Below are 13,934 nucleotides of genomic sequence, written 5' to 3' on the forward strand. Positions count from 1 at the left end.
AAAATTAAGCACATTTCGGGGAAAACTCGTTACAACTTATTTAAAGTGTTTAAAAAAAGCTTCATTTTTGTTTTATAAAAAAAAATTCTAGCATCAAAATTAAACACGTTACGATCAAAATAAAGTTAGTCCCTTTTGGTTTTGGTAAAAAAATCGAGAAAATTACCCCCTAGTTAGTATCTTAAATGAACTTAATCGTTACGACTTCACAAGCTTCTTGACTCGTATTTATATTGTTTATATGATCTGTAGGTTTCATTGGTTCAAAGTCCTTATTATTGAAACGGCTGTAGTTAAAAGGGATTGAACGAGTCACTGATCAGGAATGTATGCAAATTTAGAAACACCAAATCTTAATCAATTTTTGTCTAACAGAAAAACAAAAAAGTACATGATATTCAGAAAAGCAAATCTGACTTCTTTTGTTTTTCGAGATTTTTGGTCTCTCTAACAATTTTTAAGTTTGTTTGAAAAAAAGCATATTTTTCAAAATTTAAATTTTTAAAAATTTTATTTTGAAACCAAATTTTTTCAAAAATAGGCACTTTGAATCGATTAAACTTACAGATCATATAAACACAACATCAGTAAAATAATTTGTGGAGCGGTAACGATTAATTTCATTTAAGTTACTAATTATTGGGTGGTCTTCCCCATTTTTTTTGCAAAACCAAAAAGGACCAACTTTATTTTGAGTGTAACTTGCTTAAATTTAATGCTAGAAACTTTTTGTAAAAACAGAAATAAAGCTTTTTTTAAACACTTGAAAAAAGTTAAAATGAGTTTTCCCCAAAAAGTGCTTAATTTTTTGGATATTTCACGTCGAAATATTCAATTTGAAATTTGGTGAATATGAATCTATTTTTCATTGGCTATAACTCTGGTTCTACGAGATCCAGAGACCTAACGCGTACACCATTTTTTTTTACTTTTTTATAGGCTATATTTTGCTGAAAACGTTTTTTTCGACAAATTACTTACTTTTTGAGTTATTTGCGAAAAACCGTCTAAAAATGTGGTTATTTTGTTGAAAAATGAACATATTCACTCGCAAATAACTCGAAAAGTGTTGACTTGGTGAAAAAGCTCTATAAAACAAAAGTTACTTAAAATTAGTCAGTTTACCCATTTCCTGACTTATTTTGGACATACATTTTTTCACCCCTAAGTGGGGGTGAAAGTCACCCCCAGGGCAAAAGCACACATCGGCACAATAACACTTTTTTTCTTTGACATGTAAGCTATACGTATGCCAAATTTCATGTCAATCCAAGCGGTTCTTTAAAATTTAGAGCAAAAACCGTGAAAGAATGGACTAAAAAGCAGCACGACAACTACAGAGGTATCTTAATGTTAAATACTAACCTAAAACTTACAACTAAAATTTTACAAGAACTACTGAATCGGAGGATAAGTTTAGCAGATGATTAACAGGGTTTTCGTGCAGGAAGATCGTGTCATCATCATCAATCAGCCAATCGCGTCCAGTGCTGGACATAGGCCTTACTCAGTTCTTTCCAGTGTTCTCTACACTGGGCCGCTTGTAGCCAGTTTCGTCCAGTCCATCTAGTCCAGGTGCCGGCAGTCCATCTAGTCGTTAGCCGTCCTCTACTTCTTTTATAGTTTCTGGGCTTCCATTCCATGATTCGTCTTATACACCGCCCATCTTGTGTTCTAGCTAAGTGCCCTACCCAGTTCCACTTAAGCATCGTGATTCTTTAGATGACGTCTTGAACTCGTGATCTTTGCCTGATTTGTTGGTTTGTTATGTGGTCTCGAAGGCTCATGTTTAGCATTGCACGTTCCATAGCTCGTTGTGTAACTCGTGAATTTATTCGCGGATTTTTGCGTCAATGTTAAAGTCTCTCCTCTGTAAGTTTGTACGGGCAAAACGAATTGGTTATAAATCGTGGATCGTGTACAGAATGGGAAGATCGTATACAAGATTGGATCGTGTACAGAAACAATATTCGTTATAAAGCAAATTACTGAAAAATCACTACAATAAGACTCAAAGATGCAATCCATCTTCTGTATAATAGAGAAGCTCCCTGAGATATCATAAAAACTATTGAAAAAATCTACCAAAACAACAAAATGAAAGTCAGGGTAGACGGCCAGGATGCCTTAATAAAACTATATGGCGAAACCGACATATTAACACTGAGGTGAAGTCAAGAATTTATAAAGTCAGTATAAGACCAATAATGATGCATCAGAGACAAGACCCACAACACAAAGACTACTGGAAACGGCATAAATGAGAGTCATCATCATCCAGCTTCTTCTCTTGTCCACTGCAGGACGTAAACCTCCTCAGGACGTCTGCAGGAAGTTCAATCTTGTGCTAATTGCATCCATCTACCATCTATTCCTTTTATGAAGTCTGTCATGTGAAGAATTACAGGAAATACACTGAGAGATCGAAAGAGGAGTGAAGACATTAGAAGAAAGAAAATGTATCATACAGTATATAAACGAATGGACACTACATAGCAAAAACGAATGGAATACGCACATAAGTGAAGCATATCAAAGCAAAAGAGGAAAGAAACTGGCACCAAATAGCACAAAATAGAGAAGAGTGGAGAAAACAGACTGAAGAAGAAGAAGAAGAACGAGTAGTTAATAGCAGGTCAGAGACATATCATCTAGAATTAATTACAAAAAGTACCGAAAGATCAGACATTGATATCAATTCGAGGTAGAACATACCTCTCAGAATGTCACTCAAATCATGGCTAATGACTACAAGATCGGGGCCAAGTAAATCAACTGTCAAATTGGTAAACATGCCACAAGAAAAGAGTTTCAAAACTTTATTAAGAAAAGATGTTTCTGAAGGAAAGAGTCAAAAAAAAGATTTTTTATAAAATTGTTTTTTTTTAATAATGTGTTCCGATAAACGTCAGATTATAAAAAAGTATGTTGTTCTGAAGCTATTTTCTTGTGGCATTTTTATAATCAAGTATATTCAAATGGGAAATAAGCCACAATTTTACCTAAAAATGATTTTATTAACGTTTCGACGCCCAAGTCGGGTGTCGTTGTCAAAATACAAAATAATACTAAATAAACAAAAATGTTGTTGCTTAGTAAAAAATTCTTCTAATAATTTATTTAATCTGACTCATTTATATCGGCAATTCAGACACGTATTATACATTTTAAAGTAGACGACTTTAAAATGATATTGCCAATATTGATGAGTTGCGTTCCTGGGACGACTTTACTAAAAGATAGTTCATTCGATTACATGAAATTAATCCCAACTCAAGAATATCCGCCACAAAAAATCATAGCATGTGATCTGTCTTTAAAAAGACAACCAAATGCAACCGTGGCACTGAAATTCTCGGGTTAGAGATTCCATAGTAAATCACGAGGGAAAACCAGGAAAAAACCTCGCGATACTATCCCGACATCGTAAGTATTTGGGTTTACATTTAGTTTACTCTCAAAACTAATACCAAATTCTGACTTGATTTAAAAAATACTAAAATTACTTGAAAAAAATACTTGAAAATACTTAAAAATACTTGAAAATTTAAAAAATACTAAAATACTAAATATGTACTAACTCGATATGTTACTGATTTATGAATTGTGGTATTTTCTTTCTATTGACTTTTTCCTTTAATATGGGTAACCACATCCTACTGCATTCTACCGAGGAATTTGCGACACAATTGGTTTCATTTAGCATAATTAGAGCCGCTTCTTTGATTTTCCTCTTTTTACTATCTGCTTCTTTTAGGACTATACTTGAATCTCTCCACTGAACTCTATGTTCATTATCCCATGCGTGTTGACATATTTGAGATCTATCAAATTCTCTATTTTTTATATAAGACTGATGTTCATTTACTCTAACGTCTAATGGTCTTGACGTTTCACCTATATAAAATTGTTCGCATTCACAAGGTATTTTATAAATACAATTCTTTGTTCTTTCTTGTTTACTGTTAGGTTTAGTTTTAGATAGAATAGATCTCAATGTGTTTGTTGTTTTGAATGATGTTGATATGTTGAATTTATTTCCTATTGTTTTAAGTTTCTCGGATAGTCCTTTTACATATGGTATTGATATTTTCCTCGTATTATTTCTTGTGAATGTTGTAGGATCCCGTTCTAAGTTGTTCTGTTCCATTCGATCCAATCTTGACAATTCCTTATTTATAAACGATATGGGATAATCATTTTTTAATAAAACAGATGTTAACAATTGTTTTTCTTCTAAAAATGAATTTTCGTTTAGACAAGGCGAAAACGGCGGGTTCGAAGGGAACAATATTCCCATGAGATTTTTTTGCATAATCACATTCGTGAGACACCCCAGAATAAGGTTCAAGAAGTCGCCCACGTGAAAAGTGGGCCAATTTTTTTTTAACAATTTTTTTTTAATCAAATTGCAAGAATCAATATTTTTGGCCCGAACAGTTTTTTCTTGAATTTTTTGGACCATTCTGGACAAAAAAGATCTCTCATAATTTTTCTCTAAAGTTGATCGTTTTCGACTTATAAGCAATTTAAAATTGAAAAAAAACGAAAAATGGCGATTTTCAAGGCTTAATAACTCTGTTAAAAGTTATTATTATGAAAGTCAATATATGACTAAATGAAAGTTTAAAGCCTTCCCTACAATATGCTGAAGAAAATTTTGTCATTATTTTATTACTAAGCTGTTATTTTTAAGTAAAAATAATAAGCGCCATACACGTGTACGGCATCTGTAAATGCTGAGTGCGAGAGAGAAGCCATTTAATTCCAGCAGTCCAATTTTGCATCTTACTCGCACTCACATTTACAACCGCGTCAATGCGATGTAACCGCTCATCGTTATTAATTAAAAATAACAGCTTAGTAGTAAAATTATGACACAGATTTCTTCAGCATCATGTAGCGGAGACTTTAAACTTTGATTTAGTCACTTTCTGACTTTCATAATAATAATTTTTAACCGAGTTATTAAGTCTTAAAAATGGCCATTTTCGCGTTTTTCAAATTTTAAATTGCTTATAACTCAAAAAAGATCCACTTTAGAGAAAAATTATAAGAGACCTTTTTTGTCCAGAATGGTCCAAAAAACCTAAAAAAAAAATTAGACCGGGCCAAAAATATTGATTTTTGCAATTTGATTAAAAAAAAAGTGCTAAAAAAAATTGGCCCACTTTTCACGTGGGCGACTTCTTGAACCTTATTCTGGGATATCTCACGAATGTGATTATGCAAAAATATCTCATGGGAATATATTTCCCAACGAACCCGCCGTTTCCGCCTTGTCTAGTTAGAATATCTTGAATATTGAATATATCATTTGAATATACTTGATTATAAAAAAGTATAAATAAATATTGGTAATATGGGGAAAGAGCCTAACATAGTAGGGTTTTAAATTCATAGTGATACAAGCGAGTTGTCATGATACCGGAGGCAGTTGAACTTAAATCACGAGAAGATAGAATTAATTTGTTTTCTTCAATAGCCGTATGTAATAGAGTTCTCGTGTTGGCCTATTCTGTATGCCACAGACACCGGCCATTAACCATCTAAATGCGTCTGTTTCTCTCTTTCTGGTGTGTAAACTCTCGGCGAAATAATAAAAAGTTCCTTTAGTCGATTCGAAAACCAATGGATCGTGACCGCGTGCGTGGGCCATCGCCATATTTTTATAATGGCACCTGTTTCTGCTATGATATAATGGAAATACTGCCGTACTAGTACTAGCCACAGCCAGCACTGCCAGTACTGGCACTGGCTAAGATGCGATTCCGATCTCACTCGCACACCAAGAGAAAATAATAAATTTTCGAGATAATTCCGAATTCCTTTCTTGTTGGTGTGTGCTGTGTGTTTATTTCTGGTACAGCTCCAGGACTGTATTAGGAAAATCAATCAAGACGATTCAAATTATATCATTTTATAGTAATAGGAGAAATAGAAATGAAGGTAATTTAAACAGAGAGAACAAGACATATACAAGGCAGGATTTTATTTATTATTTAGCGTATGGCAATTTGATACACAACATTATCACACATATGTTATAGTCTAACATCTAATGTATTAATATATTCAATCGACGCTGGTGTTGCAGAGGCAAAGTCCAGAGGATCTCCATCATACTTTCTCCGAGGGCATTCGGCAATCATATGCTGGATGGTCTGTTTCTCGGCGCCGCAGTCGCACTCAGCAGAGGTTCTCATTTTCCATTTATAAAGGGAATCTGCGCAGACTCCATGACCCGTTCTTATCCTGTTAAGAGTTGACCATGATTTTCGGGGGAGGTCAAAACCTGGTGGAGTTTCTGTGATGCATGGTGTGTTTCTCATTATTAGGTTCGGTCTGTCGCTCTGCATGTTCTTCCACTGGGAGTTCATTTGGAAATTGTTGGAACTCAAGTTTATTGCATCTCTAGTCGGAGGTTTTCTGGAGCGCAATCGATGTGAGTTAGCGTCGGCGACATATGTGTGTATAGGTAACTGCGGGTTGTTAAGCAGCTTTTGGAATTCTCTAAGCAGAGCATGCTGACGACGAAGGTTAGGTGGAGGTATGTGGCTCAGTAGTGGAAGCCACTCCACAGGTGTAGACTTGATCGTTCCAGATATGAGACGCATGGCGACATTGAGCTGAGTATCTATAATTTTTGTATGAACGCTGTTCAGCCAAACAGGGGAGCAGTATTCAGCTGCGGAGTATACGAGTCCAAGGGCTGAACACCGAAGTGTACTTGCTGTTGAGCCCCATGTAGTCCCGCAAAGCTTCTGTATGATGTTGTTACGGGTTCTCAGCTTTGCTGCGGTGTTCTCAAGATGTTTCTTAAAGGAGAGTGTTCTGTCCAGGGTGACGCCGAGGTACTTGGGATTATAGTTGTGCGTGAGCAGTTGGTTATCAATGTACACTTTAAGTTTTGTGTGGGCCATATTGTTGTTCAGGTGAAAACAGCTTACCTCGGTTTTTTTGGGGTTAGGTTTAAGTCTCCATTGTTTAAAGTACTTAACCAGGCGTTCCAGATCTTCCGTTAGGATTGCCTCGGAGTTTTGTATTAAGGAATTTTGAGTTGCAAGTGCCCAGTCGTCTGCATATCCAAATTTTTTAGATCTGGTAGGGGGCATATCAGCTATATACATACTAAATAGCAGCGGTGCAAGTACGGAGCCCTGGGGGAGGCCGTTGTTAAGCGTTCTCTGTTTGCTCACTGTAGTTCCCATGGTTACACGAAAGTTTCTACTCCTCAGCATAGTATTTATGAGTCGGGCGGTTGCTTTGCAGGGGATTATTTTCAGGAGCTTATAGATGAGGCCATCTTTCCAAACCGTGTCATACAAGGCAGGAAGAATACCAGCAGAGTGGCTCAAATCTGAGTTCGTAAAGTTGCCCAAAACCAGAAGCAAATGTTTGTGAAGACTATCGGACCATAAGCCTAATGAGCCATCTGCTCAAGCTGTTTTTAAAAGCCATCCAAATTAGAATTTACCGAAAATGCGAAGAACAAGTTGCGCCCAATCAGTTTGGATTTTTGAACGCCGTTGGTACGAGGGAGACTTTATTTAGCGTTCAGGTGTTGTTTCAGAAATGCAGAGATATCAGCTGTGATGTTTTTGCATGCCTGATTGACTACAAGAAGGCTTTCGATAGAATCAGTCATGTACAAATGATAGAAGTGCTGAAGAGAACAGGGATTGATGAAAGAGACCTGAAAAAAAGAATGTGTGTGTACTTTGTACGCACGCAAGAAGTTATACTTCTATTATATGATTTAAACGAAATTAATATACTTTTTATTTATATTTTGTTTAAATATTAAACTAATTTATACTTACTACTTCTCAAACATTTTTATTAGAACAGTGCCAAAAATTAAAATAATAAAAGAATAAAACACACACAAACACATTAAACAAGCCACAAATGATGTCTGAACATTAATTGTCGAAATTTTTTTTAACTAAATACGTATTTTCTGAAAATACAATTATATAATAAATATACTTACAATCATAAAATGTATTAAAAAAAAAAACAAAAAAGAAAGTTTCTATTGGGACTCGAACCAGCGCTGATAAGAACGGTTGGTATTGGAATTCATTCGCCTTCTCCGCTTAGCCACGGACAGTATGTGTCATTATTTATGAAGATCGACTAACTAAACGGATTAAACTTGTGATATTTTGATATTTTGAAAATTGATCAAATTATTTTAATTTTTAATTGAAATGATTTAGAATTGAAAAAATACAACAAAACATAGAGTAAATAAACAATATATTAGGTGAATATTGATAGAAATTTTGATGGTAATCAAATTATATAAATAAAAGTATTACATACTATGTATTTTGGCAGATCAAATAGGTAGGTTTATACACATGATACATTAACAATTATTACGTACCTGTTGCTTTTAAAAACTATTTAAAAGTCACTACAATAATATAAACTTTTTTGTTTCTGTCCTCACAACAATAAAACTAATATATTATACATTTGTTTACCTTTACCTTTACCTCCAAACCACAGCTGCCATATCGGATAATTTTTGACATGTCATTTGAACATCCAATCAGAACAAAGTTATAATGCGCATGCGCCGGGCTGATAGGTTTTAACATATAAAAAAATCACCCTCTATCGCCGGTAAAGAAGTATAACTTCAATAATAGCTAACCTGTATTGAAATCAATCAGCAGTGCTCCGAATAGATGGAAAATGTACAGATCAGGTCAAAATCTTAAGGGGACTGAGAGAGGGATGCATAATTTCACCGCTGATATTCAATCTATACTCAGAGCGCATTTTTGAAGAGGCTCTTAAAGATATTGATGAAGGCATATCAATAAATGGGGTTCAGTAGGCTCAGTAACTGCGGTATGCAGATGATACAATAGTGTTTTCCAATATCATAGAACTGCAAAACTTAATGAACAAAATAACGGAAACAAGTAGAACATATGGACTAGATATTATATAAACACCAGCAAAACCAAGCTAATGACCATCAACAAGCAAAACATAACTGGAGCAAATCTGTATGTGAACCAAATGAGAATTGAACGTGTCTCACAATACAACTACATACTTAAGAACTATAATCAATGAATCGTGGGACAATATTCAAAAGATTATATGTCGCATCGGAAAGGCAAAAAGTGCATTCTTGAGTATGAGCTCTGTGTTCAAGAGCCATGACCTCACCCTAGAAACAAAAACAAGGCTCCTTAAATGTTACCACTTATTCTTCTTCGCAGGTGCCATCTCCGCTACGGAGGTCGGCAATCACCATAGCTATTTTAATTTTTGAGGCAGTAGCTCTAAATTTTGAGCTACATCCAAACCATACTCTCAGGTTCATTAGCCATCAAATTCGTCTTCTTCGGATGCTTCTTCTGCCATCCATCTTTCCTTGTATTATGAGTCGCAGGATGCCATACTTCTCGCCCCGCATCACATGTCCGAGATACTGGAGCTTTCTTTCTTTAATTGTAAGTTCAACTTCCTTCTCTTTATCTATTCTTCTCAATTCTTCATTGTTCATAACTCTATCTACCCAGGAAACCCTTATAATTCTTCTATAGGTCCACATTTCAAAGGCTTTAAGTCATCTTATTGTCTCTAGATTTAATGTCCATGATTCCACTCCATAGTGTAGTACACTAGGTTCGTAATATTTTGTTAGACGTACTTTAAGTGCTAATGTTAAATCTTTGCTACAAAGGACCTTCTTCATTTTCATAAAATTAGAACGTGCTTTTTCGATTCTGACTTTGATTTCTGCAGTGTAGTCATTATTTTCTGTTATAAGTGTTCCTAGGTAAGTGTACTTTTTTTACTCTTTCGGTCTGCTGGCCCTACACTATCAAGATTTCGTAAGTATCATGCTTGTTTTCACTAATTTTCATAAACTTCATCTTTTTAGTATTGAGAGAGAGTCCGTACTCCCTACTACACCTTACTATCTTACTCATGAGTCTTTCCAGGTCTTGTAAACTATCGGTAAACTAATATCCACTAAAGTAGCTAAATAAAAATGACGGTTCTGTAATTATTAAGAAAAATCATCAATATCAGTGCGGAAGGAGTACGGAATATTAACCGATCTTCTAAAAGTGGTAAATTATCTTCAGCTAAGTCAGTAAGTAAAGTGGCCCGTTAATTAAAAAACCATCTCGGCTCGGCGAGAGATGGGAAACCCACCGACCATGAATGGGCATATCTCTAAACGACCGCAGTGACCACCGTTTATCAGCAAAATGACTCTTATTAGTATATAAATGGTTTTGTAACGGTCTCCCAGGACTTTTATGGGATTTATTTGTACGAGTGCGCATGACTAGAGGGTGATTCAATTTCATTTTTGATTCATGGGGCCAGTTATACCGACTCAAATTTGACTTTTGTGATTCGATAAGGATGGGCAGAGAAAACGACCAAAAAGACCATAAAGTTCGATGGAGTTCAAGATAAGACACAGAAAGCTTTTATAAGTATCGTTTGTATAGTATCTAATTGGCACTTATTAATAAATACCAGACATTCAATTAATTACTAATAGATACCAGGTGGCTACACTCTGGAAACATAAGAATAATAGACAAGACACTCATTTTCAACAATGGAAACCAGACTGGAAAACACAAATTAGGCACAGGTTTAGTGATCAAGGTGACACAATGTCACCGAAGCTTGAAACGATCTGTGAAGAGAGAAAGATTCCATATGATTGCTCGAGCCACTATGTACATTTCAACCAACGCACATTCAAAATTCTTAGTGTAGTGTGTGAAACAAGCGTATGAGAATAAATCCCAATACTACAGTGGGCTGGCCATAGAGCTTCACGATACGATACAATATCGATACTTTTTAAGTATTGAGTATTGTATTGGTTATACCAATGAAGTATCGTATCGAGTATCGATATCGGCAATACTTTCATATAAAAATATCGTATTGATATTAATTTCGATACGATATCGATACAATATCGATATCGATACAATACTCGATAAAATATCGACATAAAAAGGATTATACATCTGAGCTGTGTAGGCCCTTTATGCCCACTTTTGCATGCTTGGCAAATGGACATTATTCTAAAAATATTACGAATATTGCTTATAACTTATATGTATATTCTTATAAAGATTGAATATGGCTGAATGCTTCTTTGAAAGTCGACAAATACTTACTAATTCTGTATTGTTTAAAAACTACTTTTGAAAATATAGGGAAATCCTCGGAGATTCGGAATAAATCGCAATTCAGTATTTGTTAAAAATTATTTTTGAGTCATCATCACTTACTTCCATAATATTGCCACAAATGCCACATGATATAAACAGTGTAATCATAACAGACATTTACTCACTCTCAAGAATTTCAAGTTCATGCACTCAAGTGTAAAATATTATAACAGCTGATGCTTGGGTTGCAGATCACTAATACTTTTATGGAATAAATAATTATGATCTCAATACCTATTCCACAAAATATAATCAAACAACTGTGGCGTTTTATTTTTTTTTTCTCGATATCGATATTTTCAATAATATCGAGGCAAGCGTAGCGACAGTACAAGAGTATTGTATTGATTTCAGATAATGAGTATCGTATCGATATTAATATTGCTAAGGTATGTATTGTATCGGTATCATATTGGTTTTCGATACAATATCAATACAATATCGATATTTTTATCGAACATCGTGAAACTCTAGCTGGCCATGTCCACAGACTCCCTAATAACCGCCTTACCAAGTTAATCTGGAAGAAAGCCTCGCCAGGAAGAAGACTCTTAGGACGACCACGTATGCTATGGAGAGATAGCATATGGTCAGATTTAAGAAGATTGGGGCTACCCACCGTTGTATTGCTACAAGAATAAGAAGAAAGTGAACAACTGTAGCACCCTCTTTTTCTGTTTTTAGCATTTATGTAACTTTTTAACGTTGGACCTGATGATAGGTTTTTGTGGAGCACGAAACCGGTTACTTTTTTTTTAATTTTTCTTCTTATCTTTTGGGAATGGACTCATGCGTGCAAATAATTCATGATTATAAATTATGTACCTACCTGTTAACTGTAATATTTGACAATCAGAAATATACTATTAATATACATAATAATAAAAACATCATAATCTCTAATGAACTTATTTCAAGCCGGTTCCTTAACTTTCTCAGCCATTCCACCACACAATCACCTTCCAAAATTCTTTAGCTATTGCCGAAAGGATTGAAATTCGATTTGTTCCAACCACCTGTATTTGTTTCGCAAAAAGTATTTATTCTAATGCACTTGAACTTTTTCAAAGCAGGTGCATTCTCTTTTTCTACCTGTCGCTATTATGTTACTCGATTTGTGGACTCGTGGGAGATGAAATCATTGCAAAAATATCAAGTAAACTACATGGAGTTTTTACCTGAAATTCTAAGAAAACTATTTAGCTAAAAGTATTACATATATTGGATTTTTTGTTGAGATAAGGTATTATGTGTAATGTTAGAGAAGCTTTTACTGAGAGTGATTTTTTCAGAATAGAATGTTTCGATGGAAATTAAAGTGGAATATGATGAAAAATATTCGAATTGTTGGTAATTAGGGCTCAGGAAAATATCGCTAATAACATCATCAAAAATTAAAATTACTTTAAGATAATGGGTAGGGGACCCCAAGCGGGGATTTTTGCAGTTAGTCGATCGCGTGAGATTATCAGATGGGGAGAAACCTTGTAACCTGTAAATGTACCTCTACCATATTATATTGGTTCCTAACACAGGGGAGTTCGCTAAGGGGTTCCGAAAAAAAAATCTATCCTTAAAAAACTCGAAATTTTCAGATTAAGATAAGGTAAGTTAAGTACAGGCAAAAGAGTGTATATTTGAAAAGTCTGACAATTTGAGTGGGGCGTAAGGATATGAGCGAGTCATAAAGTTTCACAAAAAAAAGCGAATATTTCGCGAAATGACCGGCAGATCGAAAAACTAAAAAATAGGTGTTCTATTGTTTTCAAAAATATATCGAATGATACCAAACACGACCCCCACGGAGAGGGGTGGGGGGTAAATTTTAAATACGAACCCCGCGATATTTCGCGAAATGAATATCAGATCGAAAAACTGAAAAATAAACGTATTCAATATTTTTGAAAAATCTATCGAATGGCATCAAACACGATCCACCACGGAGTTGGGGTGGGCTAGTTTAAAATCTTAAATAGAAGCCCCCATTTTTTATTGTAGATTTGGATTCTTTGCGTAACAATAAGTAACTTTTATTCGAGACATTTTTTTGAATTATCAAGAGATGGATAATCGGAAAAAACCATTGTTGAAAATGGAAAATTAATGTAAAAAATTGAAAGTCTCCCACTTTATGGAAAACTTTACTCAACTTTTTTGGTTTTAGGACCTAATCTTCACAACCCAATAAGTCCCCATAACGCTCGAGTAACTGCACATTTAGCATACTTTCCTCCCTTACTATAAATGATATCAATAGTGTCACAGGACAAGATGGCGTTGTTTTTTAAGCTCCTATTTAATGTTTAGAAACGTTTAGAAACCTACATTTAGTGTTTAGAAACTGAAAAATCAAAAAGACATAATAGTCCAGGGCGCATCTGTTTTGAGATGGACGTTGAGAGGTGACTCAAATTTTTTTGCAGAAATTGCATGACAATAAATCAAATAATAATACTTGAGTTATCCTCCCACCCAAAATGGTCCGGAACATTGTTTAAATAATCAAAATGTCAAAATATGAAGGACAAATTCGATTTTTTTATTGGTTTTTTGATTATAACTTTAAAACTGTTCATTCCTGAGAAAAGTTGTACTGACATAAAAGTTGCGTAATTAAATTTCCTACAACACAAAATTGGTTAAAAATTTAAAAGTAGTCACCCTTGTTGCAAAATAGCAATAATTGCGAAA

The sequence above is a fragment of the Diabrotica virgifera genome, chromosome 3 (genome assembly GCF_917563875.1).
Source record: "Diabrotica virgifera virgifera chromosome 3, PGI_DIABVI_V3a".
Taxonomy (NCBI): domain Eukaryota; kingdom Metazoa; phylum Arthropoda; class Insecta; order Coleoptera; family Chrysomelidae; genus Diabrotica; species Diabrotica virgifera.